This window comes from Bos indicus, unplaced genomic scaffold (genome assembly GCF_029378745.1).
Source record: "Bos indicus isolate NIAB-ARS_2022 breed Sahiwal x Tharparkar unplaced genomic scaffold, NIAB-ARS_B.indTharparkar_mat_pri_1.0 scaffold_66, whole genome shotgun sequence".
NCBI lineage: Eukaryota > Metazoa > Chordata > Mammalia > Artiodactyla > Bovidae > Bos > Bos indicus.
Window position 1 is genome coordinate 53,536 of NW_027223728.1, and position 26,057 is coordinate 79,592.

The 26,057-nt window shown below is 51.9% G+C and overlaps 1 long non-coding RNA gene across 7 annotated transcripts in view; it reads left to right on the plus strand.

The window, feature by feature from the left end:
* Nucleotides 1-77: 77 nt before the first annotated feature.
* The window catches only part of LOC139182037 (uncharacterized), a 437,603-nt gene continuing 411,623 nt past the window's right edge, over nucleotides 78-26,057 (plus strand). For 3 of the 7 annotated variants that reach the window (XR_011565621.1, XR_011565620.1, XR_011565623.1), the window contains exons 1-3: nucleotides 255-902; nucleotides 3,379-3,511; nucleotides 4,781-4,913. This is a non-coding gene — a long non-coding RNA (uncharacterized lncRNA). The other 4 variants (XR_011565619.1, XR_011565618.1, XR_011565617.1 and 1 more) reach the window with 4 other exon arrangements.

The window sequence follows — 26,057 nt, forward strand, 5'->3', positions numbered from 1 at the left end:
CATCCATCTCGAGTGGAAGCAAAGAACCCCGCTCTGCTCTTGAGTCGCGACGGGTATCTCTTGGAGCTCACTGGGTGGACTAAAGGGAGTCAAGCCTCCTGAGGCGTTTGGAGAGAGGTCGAGAGACTGGTCTCTAGGCCATACAGGAGACGAAGGCCCTCAAGTCGCGATGACGGGGGAGGCTCGGGGTTGTTCTCGAGCGGCGGCCCCAGTGTGCGGTTTCTCACGAGGTACGACGGCGAGGTCAGTGAGCCTCTCGTGGGGCGGCAAGGAAGTCGGGTCTCCATGAGAATGGCGAGGGGGAGCGCGTCTTTACTCTCAAGTCATAGTAGGGGAATCTGGCCTCGAGACGTGTTGAAGAAGGTCTCTCGAGGTCTTTCTCGGGTTGAGGCAGGACACCCTGGGGTCCCTCGACTTGTGCAGGTGACCTCAGGGGGCTTCTCATGGTGGCTCTGAGAAGTCAGGGAAACTGGAGGTGGGAGGGGCCTCTCGGCACTCCACTGGGTTTGGTGCATTGGAAGAGGGCCTCATCACCAGTTGAGGCAGGAACCTCAGGGTTCCTCTGACTTCAGACTCCGATCGCAAGGTCCCTGCAGACTTGGGACAGGAGAGTCAGGCCTCGTCTTGGGTTGAGGCATGGAACTCCGCTTGCCTCTCGAGGTGTTCCCGGGGAGACAGGCCACTTGTCGAGCGGTATTTGGAACCTGGGGGTCTTTTCCCGACGATGCACGGGCGAGTCACTGCCCCTTCGTGTTGACTTCATTCACAGGGTGGAGTTCGAAGAGGTGTCCGGGCATCGGGTTCTTATCAAGAGGGCACCGGGAAATCGGGGTCCTTCGGAATGTGGAACCACCCACGAGGCCACGTCTGGAATGTCGTCGTGAGACCGGCCTCATCCTGAGGTGCGACCGGAAGATCGGGAACCCCTTCCAGACAAAGCAGGGGAGTCGACCCTCCTGTCCAGATCAGGAGGGAAGAAGAGGCTCAGAGGAAGTGTTGCCGGAAAACTTCGGTGTTCCTCTCGAGGGAGACCGGGATGTCGGGGCACTTTGTGGGTCGCATCAAGGGTGACAAGTACCGTTTCGAACTCCAATTCCTAAAGTGGGACTTCTCCTGAGACGCTGTAGCGGCACAGGGCTACATTTTGCGATGACGGGGGAACCACGTGGTTTTTCTCGAGGTGTAGCAGGATTCTCGAGTTACGACGGGGAATTCAGGATGCCTCTTGTGTAGGCCCAGGGAAGTCCAATCTTCCATTCGAGTTGCGAAGGAAAGCTGGGGATTTCTCTCGAGTGACTGCAGGGCCAATAGACCTCATCTAGGCTTGTGTCCAGAAGCCAGTGTTCCTCTCCAGGGGCGACAGGGATCTCGGGGTTGCATTCCAGACACACCCGGGGAGACAGGCATCCATCTCGAGTGGAAGCAAAGAACCCCGCTCTGCTCTCGAGTCGCGACGGGTATCTCTTGGAGCTCACTGGGTGGACTAAAGGGAGTCAAGCCTCCTGAGGCGTTTGGAGAGAGGTCGCGAGATTGGTCTCTAGGCCATGCAGGAGACGAAGGCCCTCATCTCGCGATGACGGGGGAGTCTTGGGGTTGTTCTCGAGCGGCGGCCCCAGTGTGCGCTTTCTCACGAGGTCCGACGGCGAGGTCAGTTAGCCTCTCGTGGGGCGCCAGGGAAGTCGGGTCTCCATGCGAGTGGCGAGGGCGAGCGCGTCATTGCTCTCGAGCCATGGTAGGGTGCCGGGGACCAGCCCCGGCTGATCCAGGGTATTCGAAGGAGAGACGGCGTAGGCGAAGATCAGGAAACCACTGCTTAATTAAATGTTAATTAAGGATATAAAGAGTAATAGAATGAGGATAGCTCAGTGAGGAAACTCAGTGGAGAAAAGAGGCTGAATAATTCAGCCAGAAGGTAAGAGAAAGAACGACATGGTGAGACCAAGTTTCGGTGAACAAGGCCCGCACTTTATTTTTCAAAGTAGTTTTTATACCTTAAGTTATGCATAGAGGATAATGGGGGAAGGGGTCGAGTCTTGCAGCAAACCAGGCTTTCTTCCTGCAAACTTATCATATGCAAAAGCTTAGGTGATTTGCATCATCTTCTGGCCCGGAGGCCTGTTAACATTTTAAGACCTTTTCTTCAGAAAACTTATTTTTCTCTAAAGGTGGTTGGTCAGGAGCCACCCTCCAAAAAAGCATTAGATAAAGTTGCATTCCTACAGAGCAAAGGTGTGGTGGGCTATAACAAGAAAAAGAATTAACTCAAGGGTCCCAGGTTACAAACATTAAAGCTACTACTTACACCAATTATATTAATCAATACACTGCCAGGGACACAGCAGGTAAGGGATATGGAAACTTAGCAGCAAACAATGGCCCAACAAGTGAAAAACCATTCACCAATACAATTTCTAATCAATCTTGTAACTACTCAAAAGAATCTGTGTTTAGACAGTTTAGAACATCTCCTGCCTCTCACAGTTGGGAGGCTCTGAACAATCACATGTGGCCGGAAAAACCTATTCAGGCAGGCTAGAGGATTTCCAAAGGAGTTTGTAGGTTAAACACTGTCACACCCAGGAATTATTAACTGGAACTGTAAGCTAACTCTTTTTTCAGAGAGAGGTAGTGGGGGAGAGCCCCCCGTAAAGTCAGAGGTTTAGGTGAAAGCACAAGCAGAAAGTAGGCAGACTCTGGTTTTGGGGGTATATGCTCGAGAATTTCCAGGGGGACTCCTGAAGCTCGATCCCGCCTTTGCGTATGCCGAGCCTCCTTCCTCATGACCTTTGTCATGGGCGGAGTTCCTCACTGGCTCCCAGCAGTGATAGAATTCCAGTGGAGCTACTCCAGATCCTGAAAGATGATGCTGTGGAAAGTGCTGCACTCAATATGCAATATGCAATATGCACTCAATATGCAATATGCCGGCTCACGGCAGTAGGGGAATCTGGCCTCGAGACGTGTTGAAGAAGGTCTCTCGAGGTCTTTCTCGGGTTGAGGCAGGACACCCTGGGGTCCCTCGACTTGTGCAGGTGACCTCAGGGGGCTTCTCATGGTGGCTCTGAGAAGTCAGGGAAACTGGAGGTGGGAGGGGCCTCTCGGCACTCCACTGGGTTTGGTGCATTGGAAGAGGGCCTCATCTCCAGTTGAGGCAGGAACCTCAGGGTTCCTCTGACTTCAGACTCCCATCGCAAGGTCCCTGCAGACTTGGGACAGGAGAGTCAGGCCTCGTCTTGGGTTGAGGCATGGAACTCCGCTTGCCTCTCGAGGTGTTCCCGGGGAGACAGGCCACTTGTCGAGCGGTATTTGGAACCTGGGGGTCTTTTCCCGACGATGCACGGGCGAGTCACTGCCCCTTCGTGTTGACTTCATTCACAGGGTGGAGTTCGAAGAGGTGTCCGGGAATCGGGTTCTTATCAAGAGTGGACCGGGAAATCGGGGTGCTTCGGAACGTGGAACCACCCACGAGGCCACGTCTGGAATGTCGTCGTGAGACCGGCCTCATCCTGAGGTGCGACCGGAAGGTCGGGAACCCCTTCCAGACAAAGCAGGGGAGTCGACCCTCCTGTCCAGATCAGGAGGGTAGAAGGGGCTCAGAGGAAGTGGTGCGGGAAAACCTCGGTGTTCCTCTTGAGGGAGACCGGGATGTCGGGGCACTTTGTGGGTCGCATCAAGGGTGCCAAGTTCCGTTTCGACCTCCAATACCTAACGTGGGACTTCTCCTGAGACACTGTAGCGGGAAAGGGCTTCATCTTGCGATGACGGGGGAACCACGTGGATTTTCTCGAATTGCAGCGGGATTCTCGAGTTACGACGGGGAATTCAGGATGCCTCTTGTGTTGGCCCAGGGAAGTCCAATCTTCCATTCGAGTTGCGAAGGAAAGCTGGGGATTGCTCTCGAGTGACTGCAGGGCCAATAGACCTCATCTAGGCTTGTGTCCAGAAGCCAATGTTCCTCTCCAGGGGCGAAAGGGATCTCGGGGTTGCATTCCAGACGCACCCGGGGAGACAGGCATCCATCTCGAGTGGAAGCAAAGAACCCCGCTCTGCTCTTGAGTCGCGACGGGTATCTCTTGGAGCTCACTGGGTGGACTAAAGGGAGTCAAGCCTCCTGAGGCGTTTGGAGAGAGGTCGAGAGATTGGTCTCTAGGCCATACAGGAGACGAAGGCCCTCAAGTCGCGATGAGGGGGAGGCTCGGGGTTGTTCTCGAGCAGCGGCCCCAGTGTGCGGTTTCTCCATAGGTACGACGCGAGGTCAGTGAGCCTCTCATGGGGCGCCAGGGAAGTCGGGTCTCCATGCGAGTTGCGAGGGGGAGCGCGTCATTGCTGTCAAGTCATAGTAGGGGAATCTGGCCTCGAGACGTGTTGAAGAAGGTCTCTCGAGGTCTTTCTCGGGTTGAGGCAGGACACCCTGGGTTCCCTCGACTTGTGCAGGTGACCTCAGGGGGCTTCTCATGGTGGCTCTTAGAAGTCAGGGAAACTGGAGGTGGGAGGGGCCTCTCGGCACTCCACTGGGTTTGGTGCATTGGAAGAGGGCCTCATCTCCAGTTGAGGCAGGAACCTCAGGGTTCCTCTGATTTCAGACTCCGATCCCAGGGTCCCTGCAGACTTGGGAAAGGAGAGTCAGGCCTCGTCTTGTGTTGAGGCATGGAACTCCGTTTGCCTCTCGAGGTGTTCCCGGGGAGACAGGCCACTTGTCGAGTGGTATTTGGAACCTGGGGGTTTTTTCCCGACGATGCACGGGCGAGTCACTACCCCTTCGTGTTGACTTCACTCAAAGGGTGGAGATCGAAGAGGTGTCCGGGCATCGGGTTCTTATCAAGAGGGGACCGGGAAATTGGGGTCCTTCGGAATGTGGAACCACCCACGAGGCCACGTCTGGAATGTCGTCGTGAGACCGGCCTCATCCTGAGGTGCGACAGGAAGGTCGGGAACTCCTTCTAGACAAATAGGGGAGTCGACCCTCCTGTCCAGATCAGGAGGGTAGAAGCGGCTCAGAGGAAGTGGTGCCGGAAAACTTCCGTGTTCCTCTCGAGTGAGACCGGGATGTCGGGGCACTTTGTGGGTCGCATCAAGGGTGACAAGTACCGTTTCGAACTCCAATTCCTAAAGTGGGACTTCTCCTGAGACGCTGTAGCGGCACAGGGCTATATCTTGCGATGACGGGGGAACCACGTGGTTTTTCTCGAGGTGTAGCAGGATTCTCGAATTACGACGGGGAATTCAGGATGCCTCTTGTGTTGGCCCAGGGAAGTCCAATCTTCCATTCGAGTTGCGAAGGAAAGCTGGGGATTTCTCTCGAGTGACTGCAAGGCCAATAGACCTCATCTAGGCTTGTGTCCAGAAGCAAATGTTCCTCTCCACGGGCGACAGGGATCTCGGGGTTGCATTCCAGATGCACCCGGGGAGACAGGCATTCATCTCGAGTAGAAGCACAGAAACCCGCTCTGCTCTCAAATGCGACGGGTTTCTCTTGGAGCTCACTGGGTGGACTAAACGGATTCAAGGCTCCTGAGGCGTTTGGAGAGAGGTCGCGAGATTGGTCTCTAGGCCATGCAGGAGACGACGGCCCTCATCTCGCGATGACGGGGGAGTCTCGGGGTTGTTCTCGAGCGCGGCCCCAGTGTGCGGTTTCTCAAGGTACGACGGCGAGGTCAGTGAGCCTCTCAGGGGTCGCCATGGCGGCTGGGAACGCCCACTGCGTGCGCTCCTGGGTCCCCAAGGATCGGCATCCAGTGGGCGCGGCGGAGGGGTGCGGACCACAGGTCAGGGAACTGGGACTGCGTGGAGCAGGGAACCACGTAGTCCGCCCTCTGTTGGCACAACCTGGCGGTCGCAGAAAGGCCTCGCCTTTGGGCTCAAGGCCTTGACCGCTCCACCCCTTTGCTGAAAGGTCAGAGCCGCGCGGTTTTCCCAAGCAGCCGAGTGTCCGCTGCAAGTCCAAGGGCCAGAACCCTGAACTCTGGCCGGCTGGCCCAGCCCTGCTTCTGGCACTTTGGAGGCCAGCGGGCCCTTGACCACCTGCTGGGATGGGAAAGGGAAGGGTCCACGAATTGCACCCTAGAAACTTAGTAGGGTGCATGGGTTTCAAAACCCGGTGGCCGCCCAGGCAGCAAACAAGGGAGGAGGGCACCCTGCTGCCCTTTCATGGCAGCATCTGTGGCTGTCCTGCTGAGGGGGCCTTTCCATGGGGACCGTGTGCAGTACAAGTTTGGTGTTTTGGAACCGAATAATTAGAACGTGTAAAAATTTTAAATGATGTGGTGGTTTGATTCAAACAAAACAAAACCAAACAAAACAAAAAACCAAGCTCCAAGTTTTTTGCAAATTTAGGTCTTAATATTGAAGGCCTGTGTTCCTTCCACTGTGGCATTGTACGAAGAAATGTGCGGGTTTTTTTTTTTTTTTTAATTTGTTTTTTGTTTTTCTTTTTTTTTAGAAAAGATTCCGAAAAATGAGGGAAACAGGAAGCCCAGAGGTGCCCCTGTAGTTTGGCGAAGGCCTTAGGAGGTCACTTGGAAATGCTGCTGGCTGTGAGGGGGGGAGGGGGCAGATGTGCACAGAGCTGTGCAGGCTTGTCCTTTGCATGGATGTTCTTTGTAGAAATCCACCTCGGAGCCATCTCCTGATGTGTAAGAATTTCCCAGACAAACCTTGAGCTAAGCAATGCGTTTTTTCCTTAGGAAATGTTGGTCTTCAGCGATGTTCAAAGCCTGTGTATTTCGGCTAGACTCTGGCTTCAGGTCGGTTCCCCCAAAAGGCTCAGAAGCGACCTGAACCAAACAGTAAGTTTTCCTCCTACCTTGTTCTCCTCATCTACGTTAAGAGTATACTTTAAGAGTATCCTGGCACATACATGTACTGCCTCACCCCTAGCCTCAGTCATGTGTTCCAAGAACTTCTGTCCGTTTATTTATTTGTTTTTGGTAACATTGAATTCGTTTTGACTATGCTGGGTCTTTGCTGCTCGCTGGAAGTTGCTAGGACCTCTGGACTGCAGTCTCCCATCTCTTGCTGACCTCTTGTTGACCTCTGCAGAATCCTGGTTGGTGGGAGCTTGTTAGTTCCTTGTTCCTTACCCGGACCTCCTGTGGTAAGTGTTTTCTCTCCTCTGGGGCCTGCTAAGGGTGGGTGGGCATTGGCATCCCAAAGGTGGCTAGAAGTCAATGATTTAGGCAGGCTTGTGAATAGATATGGGAGAAGGCAATGGCACCCCACTCCAGTACTCTTGCCTGGAAAATCTCATGGACGGAAGAGCCTGGTAGGCTGCAGTCCATGGGGTCGCTCAGAGTCGGGCACGACTGAGCGACTTCACTTTCACATTTCACTTTCATGCATTGGAGGAGGACATGGCAACCCACTCCAGTGTTCTTGCCTAGAGAACCCCAGGGACTGCGGGGCCTGGTGGGCTGCCGTCCATGGGGTCACACAGACTCGGACACGACTGAAACGACTTCGCAGCAGCAGCAGCAGCAGCAGCAGCAGCAGCAGTGCATAGATATCAAAAGGGTTTAGAACAGTCAGGTAGGATCACACAAGTCACCGTGAAGCAATACTTCTCCACTTAGCCAAAGCTAACAAAAGATTTCTCTTCTAGGTCAACCTAGAAGAGATCACGGAAGAGGTAAAGAAACTTAAAATCCATTAGCAAAGGCAGTTCAACCTCTCAAGAAACCTTGTGCTAGGCACAACACTCTTTTCTGGGGGTCCACGTTCCCTACAACCTCCTGATCCCATTCTGTACCCATTCCTTTGCTTCTCCCATCCTGAAACTGCCACCTGGAAGAAAGAACGACGTCGTTTTCCTTCAGAAAATGCGATTTCATGCCACATACCTTCTTTTAATACCAAGTCATACAGTTCCCTTCAGCAACCAAGAACTGACTTTTATATTGGCATTCGACAGATTGGTGAACATACCTATCAGTGATAGTAGCGCCCCTCCCCTCCCCCGCACGCACGCACACACACACACACACACACACACACACACACACCCAAGATCAGAACCAAACAAAACAAAAAAAAATTGCTTTCTTACGTTTCACATGTCAGGATGGTGCCAGACACTCTTATTGGATAGTCAAAAATCTCTTTTGTTTCTGTGTAAAAGGGAGGTCCTTTCAAGGCGTGAATGTTTCAGAACTTTAATTTATTTGGAAATGACCCAGCTCTTCAGTACACTGTCGTCACTTAGTTTAGCACAGGATAGAAACTCGGGTAACCAAAACACCTGGAGAAACGATTGTATGTTCAGTTCAGTTCAGTGGCTCAGTCGTGTCTGACTCTTTGGGACCCCGTGGCCTGCAGGACGCTGGGCTTCCGTGTCCATCACCAACTCCAGGGGCTTGCTCAAACTCATGTCCATCGAATCAGTGATGCCATCCAACCATCTTAGCCTCTGTCGTCCCCTTCTCCTCTGCCTTCAATCAAGACTCTCATAGGCAGATATTTTCGAGTGTAATTAGTGTTCATAGTTTATCTAAAAGCTCATATCACATTTAATTTTTCGTTTTGTTCCTGTTCTTTCGAGGTACTTTCTTGTTGACAAGCTTGTGACAGATAGAACGATATAGCAATTTTTACCTTAGAACAAACCGAGGCACTATGAACATTTTGTGCTTCATGTTGATGACTCTTAGACATGTCTACAGTAGAGGAGCAAAAACAAAACTACTAGATATTTCATATTGACTAGTTCCCAGTTCACGGGACTCTGACATTCCCTGAGGTCAAAGTTTTCTTGTATTGGAAGCAGTTGGGTTTGCAAGGGCTGCCTTGTCTTGAGACCATTGAAATAAGAACTCAGAACTTGAGCACTATTATCAAAAATCACAAGGCTCACACTGACACAGACATCAATCCAGACAGACAAGACAAGACATCTTCCAGTTTTCCGCCTGAGATGGAAAAGATTTCTTTGAGCCGTTTTTTCTGGGGAGTGGGGGGTGGGGCTGGCGGCCAGGCAGGCTTTGGGAAGGAGCTCATGGTTTGGAATTGCATATGAAAAGAACCAGCTTTCCGGGTTCCAAGGAATCAAGTTTCCTTGGAAACCAACTTTGTCCGGTTCTATAGAATATCATGGCCCTCCTAGGTCAGGTCGTCTTTCCTTTCCGTAGCCCTCGTTTGATCCCTGAATTCTAGACAGCTTGGATTGCCTCTGTGGGCTGGATGGATTGTCCTCCCGTTTCACCGGGCGGCGGGAGCGAGGTCCCAGAGGCTCTCCTGGAACCGGGCGTGGGGGCGGGGCTCACCGGGAGCCCGTGGTGAAGGTGGGCAGCGCACCGGGAGCGCGCCCGGGGCGGGGCGAAGCCGGGCGGCGCGGGTCGGGAATCGGGTCGTGGCGGGGATGGGGGGCGGTCCCAGTTGTGCTCCGGGGATCCCCACTGCGGCTGGGAAGGCACCGGGAGCATGGCAGGGGCGGGGCGGCGCGGGGCGGGGGTCGGCTCCTGGCGGGGGTGGGGGAGGGCTTCCCCGTTGTCCTCTCGGGGGTCGCCGTGGCGGCTGGGAACGCCCACTGCGTGCGCTCCTGGGTCCCCAAGGGTCGGCATCCAGTGGGCGCGGCGGAGGGGTGCGGACCACAGGTCAGGGAACTGGGACTGCGTGGAGCAGGGAACCACGTAGTCCGCCCTCTGTTGGCACAACCTGGCGGTCGCAGAAAGGCCTCGCCTTTGGGCTCAAGGCCTTGACCGCTCCACCCCTTTGCTGAAAGGTCAGAGCCGCGCGGTTTTCCCAAGCAGCCGAGTGTCCGCTGCAAGTCCAAGGGCCAGAACCCTGAACTCTGGCCGGCTGGCCCAGCCCTGCTTCTGGCACTTTGGAGGCCAGCGGGCCCTTGACCACCTGCTGGGATGGGAAAGGGAAGGGTCCACGAATTGCACCCTAGAAACTTAGTAGGGTGCATGGGTTTCAAAACCCGGTGGCCGCCCAGGCAGCAAACAAGGGAGGAGGGCACCCTGCTGCCCTTTCATGGCAGCATCTGTGGCTGTCCTGCTGAGGGGGCCTTTCCATGGGGACCGTGTGCAGTACAAGTTTGGTGTTTTGGAACCGAATAATTAGAACGTGTAAAAATTTTAAATGATGTGGTGGTTTGATTCAAACAAAACAAAACCAAACAAAACAAAAAACCAAGCTCCAAGTTTTTTGCAAATTTAGGTCTTAATATTGAAGGCCTGTGTTCCTTCCACTGTGGCATTGTACGAAGAAATGTGCGGGTTTTTTTTTTTTTTTTTAATTTGTTTTTTGTTTTTCTTTTTTTTTAGAAAAGATTCCGAAAAATGAGGGAAACAGGAAGCCCAGAGGTGCCCCTGTAGTTTGGCGAAGGCCTTAGGAGGTCACTTGGAAATGCTGCTGGCTGTGAGGGGGGGAGGGGGCAGATGTGCACAGAGCTGTGCAGGCTTGTCCTTTGCATGGATGTTCTTTGTAGAAATCCACCTCGGAGCCATCTCCTGATGTGTAAGAATTTCCCAGACAAACCTTGAGCTAAGCAATGCGTTTTTTCCTTAGGAAATGTTGGTCTTCAGCGATGTTCAAAGCCTGTGTATTTCGGCTAGACTCTGGCTTCAGGTCGGTTCCCCCAAAAGGCTCAGAAGCGACCTGAACCAAACAGTAAGTTTTCCTCCTACCTTGTTCTCCTCATCTACGTTAAGAGTATACTTTAAGAGTATCCTGGCACATACATGTACTGCCTCACCCCTAGCCTCAGTCATGTGTTCCAAGAACTTCTGTCCGTTTATTTATTTGTTTTTGGTAACATTGAATTCGTTTTGACTATGCTGGGTCTTTGCTGCTCGCTGGAAGTTGCTAGGACCTCTGGACTGCAGTCTCCCATCTCTTGCTGACCTCTTGTTGACCTCTGCAGAATCCTGGTTGGTGGGAGCTTGTTAGTTCCTTGTTCCTTACCCGGACCTCCTGTGGTAAGTGTTTTCTCTCCTCTGGGGCCTGCTAAGGGTGGGTGGGCATTGGCATCCCAAAGGTGGCTAGAAGTCAATGATTTAGGCAGGCTTGTGAATAGATATGGGAGAAGGCAATGGCACCCCACTCCAGTACTCTTGCCTGGAAAATCTCATGGACGGAAGAGCCTGGTAGGCTGCAGTCCATGGGGTCGCTCAGAGTCGGGCACGACTGAGCGACTTCACTTTCACATTTCACTTTCATGCATTGGAGGAGGACATGGCAACCCACTCCAGTGTTCTTGCCTAGAGAACCCCAGGGACTGCGGGGCCTGGTGGGCTGCCGTCCATGGGGTCACACAGACTCGGACACGACTGAAACGACTTCGCAGCAGCAGCAGCAGCAGCAGCAGCAGCAGCAGTGCATAGATATCAAAAGGGTTTAGAACAGTCAGGTAGGATCACACAAGTCACCGTGAAGCAATACTTCTCCACTTAGCCAAAGCTAACAAAAGATTTCTCTTCTAGGTCAACCTAGAAGAGATCACGGAAGAGGTAAAGAAACTTAAAATCCATTAGCAAAGGCAGTTCAACCTCTCAAGAAACCTTGTGCTAGGCACAACACTCTTTTCTGGGGGTCCACGTTCCCTACAACCTCCTGATCCCATTCTGTACCCATTCCTTTGCTTCTCCCATCCTGAAACTGCCACCTGGAAGAAAGAACGACGTCGTTTTCCTTCAGAAAATGCGATTTCATGCCACATACCTTCTTTTAATACCAAGTCATACAGTTCCCTTCAGCAACCAAGAACTGACTTTTATATTGGCATTCGACAGATTGGTGAACATACCTATCAGTGATAGTAGCGCCCCTCCCCTCCCCCGCACGCACGCACACACACACACACACACACACACACACACACACACCCAAGATCAGAACCAAACAAAACAAAAAAAAATTGCTTTCTTACGTTTCACATGTCAGGATGGTGCCAGACACTCTTATTGGATAGTCAAAAATCTCTTTTGTTTCTGTGTAAAAGGGAGGTCCTTTCAAGGCGTGAATGTTTCAGAACTTTAATTTATTTGGAAATGACCCAGCTCTTCAGTACACTGTCGTCACTTAGTTTAGCACAGGATAGAAACTCGGGTAACCAAAACACCTGGAGAAACGATTGTATGTTCAGTTCAGTTCAGTGGCTCAGTCGTGTCTGACTCTTTGGGACCCCGTGGCCTGCAGGACGCTGGGCTTCCGTGTCCATCACCAACTCCAGGGGCTTGCTCAAACTCATGTCCATCGAATCAGTGATGCCATCCAACCATCTTAGCCTCTGTCGTCCCCTTCTCCTCTGCCTTCAATCAAGACTCTCATAGGCAGATATTTTCGAGTGTAATTAGTGTTCATAGTTTATCTAAAAGCTCATATCACATTTAATTTTTCGTTTTGTTCCTGTTCTTTCGAGGTACTTTCTTGTTGACAAGCTTGTGACAGATAGAACGATATAGCAATTTTTACCTTAGAACAAACCGAGGCACTATGAACATTTTGTGCTTCATGTTGATGACTCTTAGACATGTCTACAGTAGAGGAGCAAAAACAAAACTACTAGATATTTCATATTGACTAGTTCCCAGTTCACGGGACTCTGACATTCCCTGAGGTCAAAGTTTTCTTGTATTGGAAGCAGTTGGGTTTGCAAGGGCTGCCTTGTCTTGAGACCATTGAAATAAGAACTCAGAACTTGAGCACTATTATCAAAAATCACAAGGCTCACACTGACACAGACATCAATCCAGACAGACAAGACAAGACATCTTCCAGTTTTCCGCCTGAGATGGAAAAGATTTCTTTGAGCCGTTTTTTCTGGGGAGTGGGGGGTGGGGCTGGCGGCCAGGCAGGCTTTGGGAAGGAGCTCATGGTTTGGAATTGCATATGAAAAGAACCAGCTTTCCGGGTTCCAAGGAATCAAGTTTCCTTGGAAACCAACTTTGTCCGGTTCTATAGAATATCATGGCCCTCCTAGGTCAGGTCGTCTTTCCTTTCCGTAGCCCTCGTTTGATCCCTGAATTCTAGACAGCTTGGATTGCCTCTGTGGGCTGGATGGATTGTCCTCCCGTTTCACCGGGCGGCGGGAGCGAGGTCCCAGAGGCTCTCCTGGAACCGGGCGTGGGGGCGGGGCTCACCGGGAGCCCGTGGTGAAGGTGGGCAGCGCACCGGGAGCGCGCCCGGGGCGGGGCGAAGCCGGGCGGCGCGGGTCGGGAATCGGGTCGTGGCGGGGATGGGGGGCGGTCCCAGTTGTGCTCCGGGGATCCCCACTGCGGCTGGGAAGGCACCGGGAGCATGGCAGGGGCGGGGCGGCGCGGGGCGGGGGTCGGCCCCAGGCGGGGGTGGGGGAGGGCTTCCCCGTTGTCCTCTCGGGGGTCGCCGTGGCGGCTGGGAACGCCCACTGCGTGCGCTCCTGGGTCCCCAAGGGTCGGCATCCAGTGGGCGCGGCGGAGGGGTGCGGACCACAGGTCAGGGAACTGGGACTGCGTGGAGCAGGGAACCACGTAGTCCGCCCTCTGTTGGCACAACCTGGCGGTCGCAGAAAGGCCTCGCCTTTGGGCTCAAGGCCTTGACCGCTCCACCCCTTTGCTGAAAGGTCAGAGCCGCGCGGTTTTCCCAAGCAGCCGAGTGTCCGCTGCAAGTCCAAGGGCCAGAACCCTGAACTCTGGCCGGCTGGCCCAGCCCTGCTTCTGGCACTTTGGAGGCCAGCGGGCCCTTGACCACCTGCTGGGATGGGAAAGGGAAGGGTCCACGAATTGCACCCTAGAAACTTAGTAGGGTGCATGGGTTTCAAAACCCGGTGGCCGCCCAGGCAGCAAACAAGGGAGGAGGGCACCCTGCTGCCCTTTCATGGCAGCATCTGTGGCTGTCCTGCTGAGGGGGCCTTTCCATGGGGACCGTGTGCAGTACAAGTTTGGTGTTTTGGAACCGAATAATTAGAACGTGTAAAAATTTTAAATGATGTGGTGGTTTGATTCAAACAAAACAAAACCAAACAAAACAAAAAACCAAGCTCCAAGTTTTTTGCAAATTTAGGTCTTAATATTGAAGGCCTGTGTTCCTTCCACTGTGGCATTGTACGAAGAAATGTGCGGGTTTTTTTTTTTTTTTTTAATTTGTTTTTTGTTTTTCTTTTTTTTTAGAAAAGATTCCGAAAAATGAGGGAAACAGGAAGCCCAGAGGTGCCCCTGTAGTTTGGCGAAGGCCTTAGGAGGTCACTTGGAAATGCTGCTGGCTGTGAGGGGGGGAGGGGGCAGATGTGCACAGAGCTGTGCAGGCTTGTCCTTTGCATGGATGTTCTTTGTAGAAATCCACCTCGGAGCCATCTCCTGATGTGTAAGAATTTCCCAGACAAACCTTGAGCTAAGCAATGCGTTTTTTCCTTAGGAAATGTTGGTCTTCAGCGATGTTCAAAGCCTGTGTATTTCGGCTAGACTCTGGCTTCAGGTCGGTTCCCCCAAAAGGCTCAGAAGCGACCTGAACCAAACAGTAAGTTTTCCTCCTACCTTGTTCTCCTCATCTACGTTAAGAGTATACTTTAAGAGTATCCTGGCACATACATGTACTGCCTCACCCCTAGCCTCAGTCATGTGTTCCAAGAACTTCTGTCCGTTTATTTATTTGTTTTTGGTAACATTGAATTCGTTTTGACTATGCTGGGTCTTTGCTGCTCGCTGGAAGTTGCTAGGACCTCTGGACTGCAGTCTCCCATCTCTTGCTGACCTCTTGTTGACCTCTGCAGAATCCTGGTTGGTGGGAGCTTGTTAGTTCCTTGTTCCTTACCCGGACCTCCTGTGGTAAGTGTTTTCTCTCCTCTGGGGCCTGCTAAGGGTGGGTGGGCATTGGCATCCCAAAGGTGGCTAGAAGTCAATGATTTAGGCAGGCTTGTGAATAGATATGGGAGAAGGCAATGGCACCCCACTCCAGTACTCTTGCCTGGAAAATCTCATGGACGGAAGAGCCTGGTAGGCTGCAGTCCATGGGGTCGCTCAGAGTCGGGCACGACTGAGCGACTTCACTTTCACATTTCACTTTCATGCATTGGAGGAGGACATGGCAACCCACTCCAGTGTTCTTGCCTAGAGAACCCCAGGGACTGCGGGGCCTGGTGGGCTGCCGTCCATGGGGTCACACAGACTCGGACACGACTGAAACGACTTCGCAGCAGCAGCAGCAGCAGCAGCAGCAGCAGTGCATAGATATCAAAAGGGTTTAGAACAGTCAGGTAGGATCACACAAGTCACCGTGAAGCAATACTTCTCCACTTAGCCAAAGCTAACAAAAGATTTCTCTTCTAGGTCAACCTAGAAGAGATCACGGAAGAGGTAAAGAAACTTAAAATCCATTAGCAAAGGCAGTTCAACCTCTCAAGAAACCTTGTGCTAGGCACAACACTCTTTTCTGGGGGTCCACGTTCCCTACAACCTCCTGATCCCATTCTGTACCCATTCCTTTGCTTCTCCCATCCTGAAACTGCCACCTGGAAGAAAGAACGACGTCGTTTTCCTTCAGAAAATGCGATTTCATGCCACATACCTTCTTTTAATACCAAGTCATACAGTTCCCTTCAGCAACCAAGAACTGACTTTTATATTGGCATTCGACAGATTGGTGAACATACCTATCAGTGATAGTAGCGCCCCTCCCCTCCCCCGCACGCACGCACACACACACACACACACACACACACACACACACACACACCCAAGATCAGAACCAAACAAAACAAAAAAAAATTGCTTTCTTACGTTTCACATGTCAGGATGGTGCCAGACACTCTTATTGGATAGTCAAAAATCTCTTTTGTTTCTGTGTAAAAGGGAGGTCCTTTCAAGGCGTGAATGTTTCAGAACTTTAATTTATTTGGAAATGACCCAGCTCTTCAGTACACTGTCGTCACTTAGTTTAGCACAGGATAGAAACTCGGGTAACCAAAACACCTGGAGAAACGATTGTATGTTCAGTTCAGTTCAGTGGCTCAGTCGTGTCTGACTCTTTGGGACCCCGTGGCCTGCAGGACGCTGGGCTTCCGTGTCCATCACCAACTCCAGGGGCTTGCTCAAACTCATGTCCATCGAATCAGTGATGCCATCCAACCATCTTAGCCTCTGTCGTCCCCTTCTCCTCTGCCTTCAATCAAGACTCTCATAGGCAGATATTTTCGAGTGTAATTAGTGTTCATAGTTTATCTAAAAGCTCATATCACATTTAATTTTTCGTTTTGTTCCTGTTCTTTCGAGGTACTTTCTTGTTGACAAGCTTGTGACAGATAGAACGATATAGCAATTTTTACCTTAGAACAAACCGAGGCACTATGAACATTTTGTGCTTCATGTTGATGACTCTTAGACATGTCTACAGTAGAGGAGCAAAAACAAAACTACTAGATATTTCATATTGACTAGTTCCCAGTTCACGGGACTCTGACATTCCCTGAGGTCAAAGTTTTCTTGTATTGGAAGCAGTTGGGTTTGCAAGGGCTGCCTTGTCTTGAGACCATTGAAATAAGAACTCAGAACTTGAGCACTATTATCAAAAATCACAAGGCTCACACTGACACAGACATCAATCCAGACAGACAAGACAAGACATCTTCCAGTTTTCCGCCTGAGATGGAAAAGATTTCTTTGAGCCGTTTTTTCTGGGGAGTGGGGGGTGGGGCTGGCGGCCAGGCAGGCTTTGGGAAGGAGCTCATGGTTTGGAATTGCATATGAAAAGAACCAGCTTTCCGGGTTCCAAGGAATCAAGTTTCCTTGGAAACCAACTTTGTCCGGTTCTATAGAATATCATGGCCCTCCTAGGTCAGGTCGTCTTTCCTTTCCGTAGCCCTCGTTTGATCCCTGAATTCTAGACAGCTTGGATTGCCTCTGTGGGCTGGATGGATTGTCCTCCCGTTTCACCGGGCGGCGGGAGCGAGGTCCCAGAGGCTCTCCTGGAACCGGGCGTGGGGGCGGGGCTCACCGGGAGCCCGTGGTGAAGGTGGGCAGCGCACCGGGAGCGCGCCCGGGGCGGGGCGAAGCCGGGCGGCGCGGGTCGGGAATCGGGTCGTGGCGGGGATGGGGGGCGGTCCCAGTTGTGCTCCGGGGATCCCCACTGCGGCTGGGAAGGCACCGGGAGCATGGCAGGGGCGGGGCGGCGCGGGGCGGGGGTCGGCTCCTGGCGGGGGTGGGGGAGGGCTTCCCCGTTGTCCTCTCGGGGGTCGCCGTGGCGGCTGGGAACGCCCACTGCGTGCGCTCCTGGGTCCCCAAGGGTCGGCATCCAGTGGGCGCGGCGGAGGGGTGCGGACCACAGGTCAGGGAACTGGGACTGCGTGGAGCAGGGAACCACGTAGTCCGCCCTCTGTTGGCACAACCTGGCGGTCGCAGAAAGGCCTCGCCTTTGGGCTCAAGGCCTTGACCGCTCCACCCCTTTGCTGAAAGGTCAGAGCCGCGCGGTTTTCCCAAGCAGCCGAGTGTCCGCTGCAAGTCCAAGGGCCAGAACCCTGAACTCTGGCCGGCTGGCCCAGCCCTGCTTCTGGCACTTTGGAGGCCAGCGGGCCCTTGACCACCTGCTGGGATGGGAAAGGGAAGGGTCCACGAATTGCACCCTAGAAACTTAGTAGGGTGCATGGGTTTCAAAACCCGGTGGCCGCCCAGGCAGCAAACAAGGGAGGAGGGCACCCTGCTGCCCTTTCATGGCAGCATCTGTGGCTGTCCTGCTGAGGGGGCCTTTCCATGGGGACCGTGTGCAGTACAAGTTTGGTGTTTTGGAACCGAATAATTAGAACGTGTAAAAATTTTAAATGATGTGGTGGTTTGATTCAAACAAAACAAAACCAAACAAAACAAAAAACCAAGCTCCAAGTTTTTTGCAAATTTAGGTCTTAATATTGAAGGCCTGTGTTCCTTCCACTGTGGCATTGTACGAAGAAATGTGCGGGTTTTTTTTTTTTTTTTTTAATTTGTTTTTTGTTTTTCTTTTTTTTTAGAAAAGATTCCGAAAAATGAGGGAAACAGGAAGCCCAGAGGTGCCCCTGTAGTTTGGCGAAGGCCTTAGGAGGTCACTTGGAAATGCTGCTGGCTGTGAGGGGGGGAGGGGGCAGATGTGCACAGAGCTGTGCAGGCTTGTCCTTTGCATGGATGTTCTTTGTAGAAATCCACCTCGGAGCCATCTCCTGATGTGTAAGAATTTCCCAGACAAACCTTGAGCTAAGCAATGCGTTTTTTCCTTAGGAAATGTTGGTCTTCAGCGATGTTCAAAGCCTGTGTATTTCGGCTAGACTCTGGCTTCAGGTCGGTTCCCCCAAAAGGCTCAGAAGCGACCTGAACCAAACAGTAAGTTTTCCTCCTACCTTGTTCTCCTCATCTACGTTAAGAGTATACTTTAAGAGTATCCTGGCACATACATGTACTGCCTCACCCCTAGCCTCAGTCATGTGTTCCAAGAACTTCTGTCCGTTTATTTATTTGTTTTTGGTAACATTGAATTCGTTTTGACTATGCTGGGTCTTTGCTGCTCGCTGGAAGTTGCTAGGACCTCTGGACTGCAGTCTCCCATCTCTTGCTGACCTCTTGTTGACCTCTGCAGAATCCTGGTTGGTGGGAGCTTGTTAGTTCCTTGTTCCTTACCCGGACCTCCTGTGGTAAGTGTTTTCTCTCCTCTGGGGCCTGCTAAGGGTGGGTGGGCATTGGCATCCCAAAGGTGGCTAGAAGTCAATGATTTAGGCAGGCTTGTGAATAGATATGGGAGAAGGCAATGGCACCCCACTCCAGTACTCTTGCCTGGAAAATCTCATGGACGGAAGAGCCTGGTAGGCTGCAGTCCATGGGGTCGCTCAGAGTCGGGCACGACTGAGCGACTTCACTTTCACATTTCACTTTCATGCATTGGAGGAGGACATGGCAACCCACTCCAGTGTTCTTGCCTAGAGAACCCCAGGGACTGCGGGGCCTGGTGGGCTGCCGTCCATGGGGTCACACAGACTCGGACACGACTGAAACGACTTCGCAGCAGCAGCAGCAGCAGCAGCAGCAGCAGCAGTGCATAGATATCAAAAGGGTTTAGAACAGTCAGGTAGGATCACACAAGTCACCGTGAAGCAATACTTCTCCACTTAGCCAAAGCTAACAAAAGATTTCTCTTCTAGGTCAACCTAGAAGAGATCACGGAAGAGGTAAAGAAACTTAAAATCCATTAGCAAAGGCAGTTCAACCTCTCAAGAAACCTTGTGCTAGGCACAACACTCTTTTCTGGGGGTCCACGTTCCCTACAACCTCCTGATCCCATTCTGTACCCATTCCTTTGCTTCTCCCATCCTCAAACTGCCACCTGGAAGAAAGAACGACGTCGTTTTCCTTCAGAAAATGCGATTTCATGCCACATACCTTCTTTTAATACCAAGTCATACAGTTCCCTTCAGCAACCAAGAACTGACTTTTATATTGGCATTCGACAGATTGGTGAACATACCTATCAGTGATAGTAGCGCCCCTCCCCTCCCCCGCACGCACGCACACACACACACACACACACACACACACACACACACACCCAAGATCAGAACCAAACAAAACAAAAAAAAATTGCTTTCTTACGTTTCACATGTCAGGATGGTGCCAGACACTCTTATTGGATAGTCAAAAATCTCTTTTGTTTCTGTGTAAAAGGGAGGTCCTTTCAAGGCGTGAATGTTTCAGAACTTTAATTTATTTGGAAATGACCCAGCTCTTCAGTACACTGTCGTCACTTAGTTTAGCACAGGATAGAAACTCGGGTAACCAAAACACCTGGAGAAACGATTGTATGTTCAGTTCAGTTCAGTGGCTCAGTCGTGTCTGACTCTTTGGGACCCCGTGGCCTGCAGGACGCTGGGCTTCCGTGTCCATCACCAACTCCAGGGGCTTGCTCAAACTCATGTCCATCGAATCAGTGATGCCATCCAACCATCTTAGCCTCTGTCGTCCCCTTCTCCTCTGCCTTCAATCAAGACTCTCATAGGCAGATATTTTCGAGTGTAATTAGTGTTCATAGTTTATCTAAAAGCTCATATCACATTTAATTTTTCGTTTTGTTCCTGTTCTTTCGAGGTACTTTCTTGTTGACAAGCTTGTGACAGATAGAACGATATAGCAATTTTTACCTTAGAACAAACCGAGGCACTATGAACATTTTGTGCTTCATGTTGATGACTCTTAGACATGTCTACAGTAGAGGAGCAAAAACAAAACTACTAGATATTTCATATTGACTAGTTCCCAGTTCACGGGACTCTGACATTCCCTGAGGTCAAAGTTTTCTTGTATTGGAAGCAGTTGGGTTTGCAAGGGCTGCCTTGTCTTGAGACCATTGAAATAAGAACTCAGAACTTGAGCACTATTATCAAAAATCACAAGGCTCACACTGACACAGACATCAATCCAGACAGACAAGACAAGACATCTTCCAGTTTTCCGCCTGAGATGGAAAAGATTTCTTTGAGCCGTTTTTTCTGGGGAGTGGGGGGTGGGGCTGGCGGCCAGGCAGGCTTTGGGAAGGAGCTCATGGTTTGGAATTGCATATGAAAAGAACCAGCTTTCCGGGTTCCAAGGAATCAAGTTTCCTTGGAAACCAACTTTGTCCGGTTCTATAGAATATCATGGCCCTCCTAGGTCAGGTCGTCTTTCCTTTCCGTAGCCCTCGTTTGATCCCTGAATTCTAGACAGCTTGGATTGCCTCTGTGGGCTGGATGGATTGTCCTCCCGTTTCACCGGGCGGCGGGAGCGAGGTCCCAGAGGCTCTCCTGGAACCGGGCGTGGGGGCGGGGCTCACCGGGAGCCCGTGGTGAAGGTGGGCAGCGCACCGGGAGCGCGCCCGGGGCGGGGCGAAGCCGGGCGGCGCGGGTCGGGAATCGGGTCGTGGCGGGGATGGGGGGCGGTCCCAGTTGTGCTCCGGGGATCCCCACTGCGGCTGGGAAGGCACCGGGAGCATGGCAGGGGCGGGGCGGCGCGGGGCGGGGGTCGGCTCCTGGCGGGGGTGGGGGAGGGCTTCCCCGTTGTCCTCTCGGGGGTCGCCGTGGCGGCTGGGAACGCCCACTGCGTGCGCTCCTGGGTCCCCAAGGGTCGGCATCCAGTGGGCGCGGCGGAGGGGTGCGGACCACAGGTCAGGGAACTGGGACTGCGTGGAGCAGGGAACCACGTAGTCCGCCCTCTGTTGGCACAACCTGGCGGTCGCAGAAAGGCCTCGCCTTTGGGCTCAAGGCCTTGACCGCTCCACCCCTTTGCTGAAAGGTCAGAGCCGCGCGGTTTTCCCAAGCAGCCGAGTGTCCGCTGCAAGTCCAAGGGCCAGAACCCTGAACTCTGGCCGGCTGGCCCAGCCCTGCTTCTGGCACTTTGGAGGCCAGCGGGCCCTTGACCACCTGCTGGGATGGGAAAGGGAAGGGTCCACGAATTGCACCCTAGAAACTTAGTAGGGTGCATGGGTTTCAAAACCCGGTGGCCGCCCAGGCAGCAAACAAGGGAGGAGGGCACCCTGCTGCCCTTTCATGGCAGCATCTGTGGCTGTCCTGCTGAGGGGGCCTTTCCATGGGGACCGTGTGCAGTACAAGTTTGGTGTTTTGGAACCGAATAATTAGAACGTGTAAAAATTTTAAATGATGTGGTGGTTTGATTCAAACAAAACAAAACCAAACAAAACAAAAAACCAAGCTCCAAGTTTTTTGCAAATTTAGGTCTTAATATTGAAGGCCTGTGTTCCTTCCACTGTGGCATTGTACGAAGAAATGTGCGGGTTTTTTTTTTTTTTTTTAATTTGTTTTTTGTTTTTCTTTTTTTTTAGAAAAGATTCCGAAAAATGAGGGAAACAGGAAGCCCAGAGGTGCCCCTGTAGTTTGGCGAAGGCCTTAGGAGGTCACTTGGAAATGCTGCTGGCTGTGAGGGGGGGAGGGGGCAGATGTGCACAGAGCTGTGCAGGCTTGTCCTTTGCATGGATGTTCTTTGTAGAAATCCACCTCGGAGCCATCTCCTGATGTGTAAGAATTTCCCAGACAAACCTTGAGCTAAGCAATGCGTTTTTTCCTTAGGAAATGTTGGTCTTCAGCGATGTTCAAAGCCTGTGTATTTCGGCTAGACTCTGGCTTCAGGTCGGTTCCCCCAAAAGGCTCAGAAGCGACCTGAACCAAACAGTAAGTTTTCCTCCTACCTTGTTCTCCTCATCTACGTTAAGAGTATACTTTAAGAGTATCCTGGCACATACATGTACTGCCTCACCCCTAGCCTCAGTCATGTGTTCCAAGAACTTCTGTCCGTTTATTTATTTGTTTTTGGTAACATTGAATTCGTTTTGACTATGCTGGGTCTTTGCTGCTCGCTGGAAGTTGCTAGGACCTCTGGACTGCAGTCTCCCATCTCTTGCTGACCTCTTGTTGACCTCTGCAGAATCCTGGTTGGTGGGAGCTTGTTAGTTCCTTGTTCCTTACCCGGACCTCCTGTGGTAAGTGTTTTCTCTCCTCTGGGGCCTGCTAAGGGTGGGTGGGCATTGGCATCCCAAAGGTGGCTAGAAGTCAATGATTTAGGCAGGCTTGTGAATAGATATGGGAGAAGGCAATGGCACCCCACTCCAGTACTCTTGCCTGGAAAATCTCATGGACGGAAGAGCCTGGTAGGCTGCAGTCCATGGGGTCGCTCAGAGTCGGGCACGACTGAGCGACTTCACTTTCACATTTCACTTTCATGCATTGGAGGAGGACATGGCAACCCACTCCAGTGTTCTTGCCTAGAGAACCCCAGGGACTGCGGGGCCTGGTGGGCTGCCGTCCATGGGGTCACACAGACTCGGACACGACTGAAACGACTTCGCAGCAGCAGCAGCAGCAGCAGCAGCAGCAGCAGTGCATAGATATCAAAAGGGTTTAGAACAGTCAGGTAGGATCACACAAGTCACCGTGAAGCAATACTTCTCCACTTAGCCAAAGCTAACAAAAGATTTCTCTTCTAGGTCAACCTAGAAGAGATCACGGAAGAGGTAAAGAAACTTAAAATCCATTAGCAAAGGCAGTTCAACCTCTCAAGAAACCTTGTGCTAGGCACAACACTCTTTTCTGGGGGTCCACGTTCCCTACAACCTCCTGATCCCATTCTGTACCCATTCCTTTGCTTCTCCCATCCTGAAACTGCCACCTGGAAGAAAGAACGACGTCGTTTTCCTTCAGAAAATGCGATTTCATGCCACATACCTTCTTTTAATACCAAGTCATACAGTTCCCTTCAGCAACCAAGAACTGACTTTTATATTGGCATTCGACAGATTGGTGAACATACCTATCAGTGATAGTAGCGCCCCTCCCCTCCCCCGCACGCACGCACACACACACACACACACACACACACACACACACACCCAAGATCAGAACCAAACAAAACAAAAAAAAATTGCTTTCTTACGTTTCACATGTCAGGATGGTGCCAGACACTCTTATTGGATAGTCAAAAATCTCTTTTGTTTCTGTGTAAAAGGGAGGTCCTTTCAAGGCGTGAATGTTTCAGAACTTTAATTTATTTGGAAATGACCCAGCTCTTCAGTACACTGTCGTCACTTAGTTTAGCACAGGATAGAAACTCGGGTAACCAAAACACCTGGAGAAACGATTGTATGTTCAGTTCAGTTCAGTGGCTCAGTCGTGTCTGACTCTTTGGGACCCCGTGGCCTGCAGGACGCTGGGCTTCCGTGTCCATCACCAACTCCAGGGGCTTGCTCAAACTCATGTCCATCGAATCAGTGATGCCATCCAACCATCTTAGCCTCTGTCGTCCCCTTCTCCTCTGCCTTCAATCAAGACTCTCATAGGCAGATATTTTCGAGTGTAATTAGTGTTCATAGTTTATCTAAAAGCTCATATCACATTTAATTTTTCGTTTTGTTCCTGTTCTTTCGAGGTACTTTCTTGTTGACAAGCTTGTGACAGATAGAACGATATAGCAATTTTTACCTTAGAACAAACCGAGGCACTATGAACATTTTGTGCTTCATGTTGATGACTCTTAGACATGTCTACAGTAGAGGAGCAAAAACAAAACTACTAGATATTTCATATTGACTAGTTCCCAGTTCACGGGACTCTGACATTCCCTGAGGTCAAAGTTTTCTTGTATTGGAAGCAGTTGGGTTTGCAAGGGCTGCCTTGTCTTGAGACCATTGAAATAAGAACTCAGAACTTGAGCACTATTATCAAAAATCACAAGGCTCACACTGACACAGACATCAATCCAGACAGACAAGACAAGACATCTTCCAGTTTTCCGCCTGAGATGGAAAAGATTTCTTTGAGCCGTTTTTTCTGGGGAGTGGGGGGTGGGGCTGGCGGCCAGGCAGGCTTTGGGAAGGAGCTCATGGTTTGGAATTGCATATGAAAAGAACCAGCTTTCCGGGTTCCAAGGAATCAAGTTTCCTTGGAAACCAACTTTGTCCGGTTCTGTAGAATATCATGGCCCTCCTAGGTCAGGTCGTCTTTCCTTTCCGTAGCCCTCGTTTGATCCCTGAATTCTAGACAGCTTGGATTGCCTCTGTGGGCTGGATGGATTGTCCTCCCGTTTCACCGGGCGGCGGGAGCGAGGTCCCAGAGGCTCTCCTGGAACCGGGCGTGGGGGCGGGGCTCACCGGGAGCCCGTGGTGAAGGTGGGCAGCGCACCGGGAGCGCGCCCGGGGCGGGGCGAAGCCGGGCGGCGCGGGTCGGGAATCGGGTCGTGGCGGGGATGGGGGGCGGTCCCAGTTGTGCTCCGGGGATCCCCACTGCGGCTGGGAAGGCACCGGGAGCATGGCAGGGGCGGGGCGGCGCGGGGCGGGGGTCGGCTCCTGGCGGGGGTGGGGGAGGGCTTCCCCGTTGTCCTCTCGGGGGTCGCCGTGGCGGCTGGGAACGCCCACTGCGTGCGCTCCTGGGTCCCCAAGGGTCGGCATCCAGTGGGCGCGGCGGAGGGGTGCGGACCACAGGTCAGGGAACTGGGACTGCGTGGAGCAGGGAACCACGTAGTCCGCCCTCTGTTGGCACAACCTGGCGGTCGCAGAAAGGCCTCGCCTTTGGGCTCAAGGCCTTGACCGCTCCACCCCTTTGCTGAAAGGTCAGAGCCGCGCGGTTTTCCCAAGCAGCCGAGTGTCCGCTGCAAGTCCAAGGGCCAGAACCCTGAACTCTGGCCGGCTGGCCCAGCCCTGCTTCTGGCACTTTGGAGGCCAGCGGGCCCTTGACCACCTGCTGGGATGGGAAAGGGAAGGGTCCACGAATTGCACCCTAGAAACTTAGTAGGGTGCATGGGTTTCAAAACCCGGTGGCCGCCCAGGCAGCAAACAAGGGAGGAGGGCACCCTGCTGCCCTTTCATGGCAGCATCTGTGGCTGTCCTGCTGAGGGGGCCTTTCCATGGGGACCGTGTGCAGTACAAGTTTGGTGTTTTGGAACCGAATAATTAGAACGTGTAAAAATTTTAAATGATGTGGTGGTTTGATTCAAACAAAACAAAACCAAACAAAACAAAAAACCAAGCTCCAAGTTTTTTGCAAATTTAGGTCTTAATATTGAAGGCCTGTGTTCCTTCCACTGTGGCATTGTACGAAGAAATGTGCGGGTTTTTTTTTTTTTTTTTTAATTTGTTTTTTGTTTTTCTTTTTTTTTAGAAAAGATTCCGAAAAATGAGGGAAACAGGAAGCCCAGAGGTGCCCCTGTAGTTTGGCGAAGGCCTTAGGAGGTCACTTGGAAATGCTGCTGGCTGTGAGGGGGGGAGGGGGCAGATGTGCACAGAGCTGTGCAGGCTTGTCCTTTGCATGGATGTTCTTTGTAGAAATCCACCTCGGAGCCATCTCCTGATGTGTAAGAATTTCCCAGACAAACCTTGAGCTAAGCAATGCGTTTTTTCCTTAGGAAATGTTGGTCTTCAGCGATGTTCAAAGCCTGTGTATTTCGGCTAGACTCTGGCTTCAGGTCGGTTCCCCCAAAAGGCTCAGAAGCGACCTGAACCAAACAGTAAGTTTTCCTCCTACCTTGTTCTCCTCATCTACGTTAAGAGTATACTTTAAGAGTATCCTGGCACATACATGTACTGCCTCACCCCTAACCTCAGTCATGTGTTCCAAGAACTTCTGTCCGTTTATTTATTTGTTTTTGGTAACATTGAATTCGTTT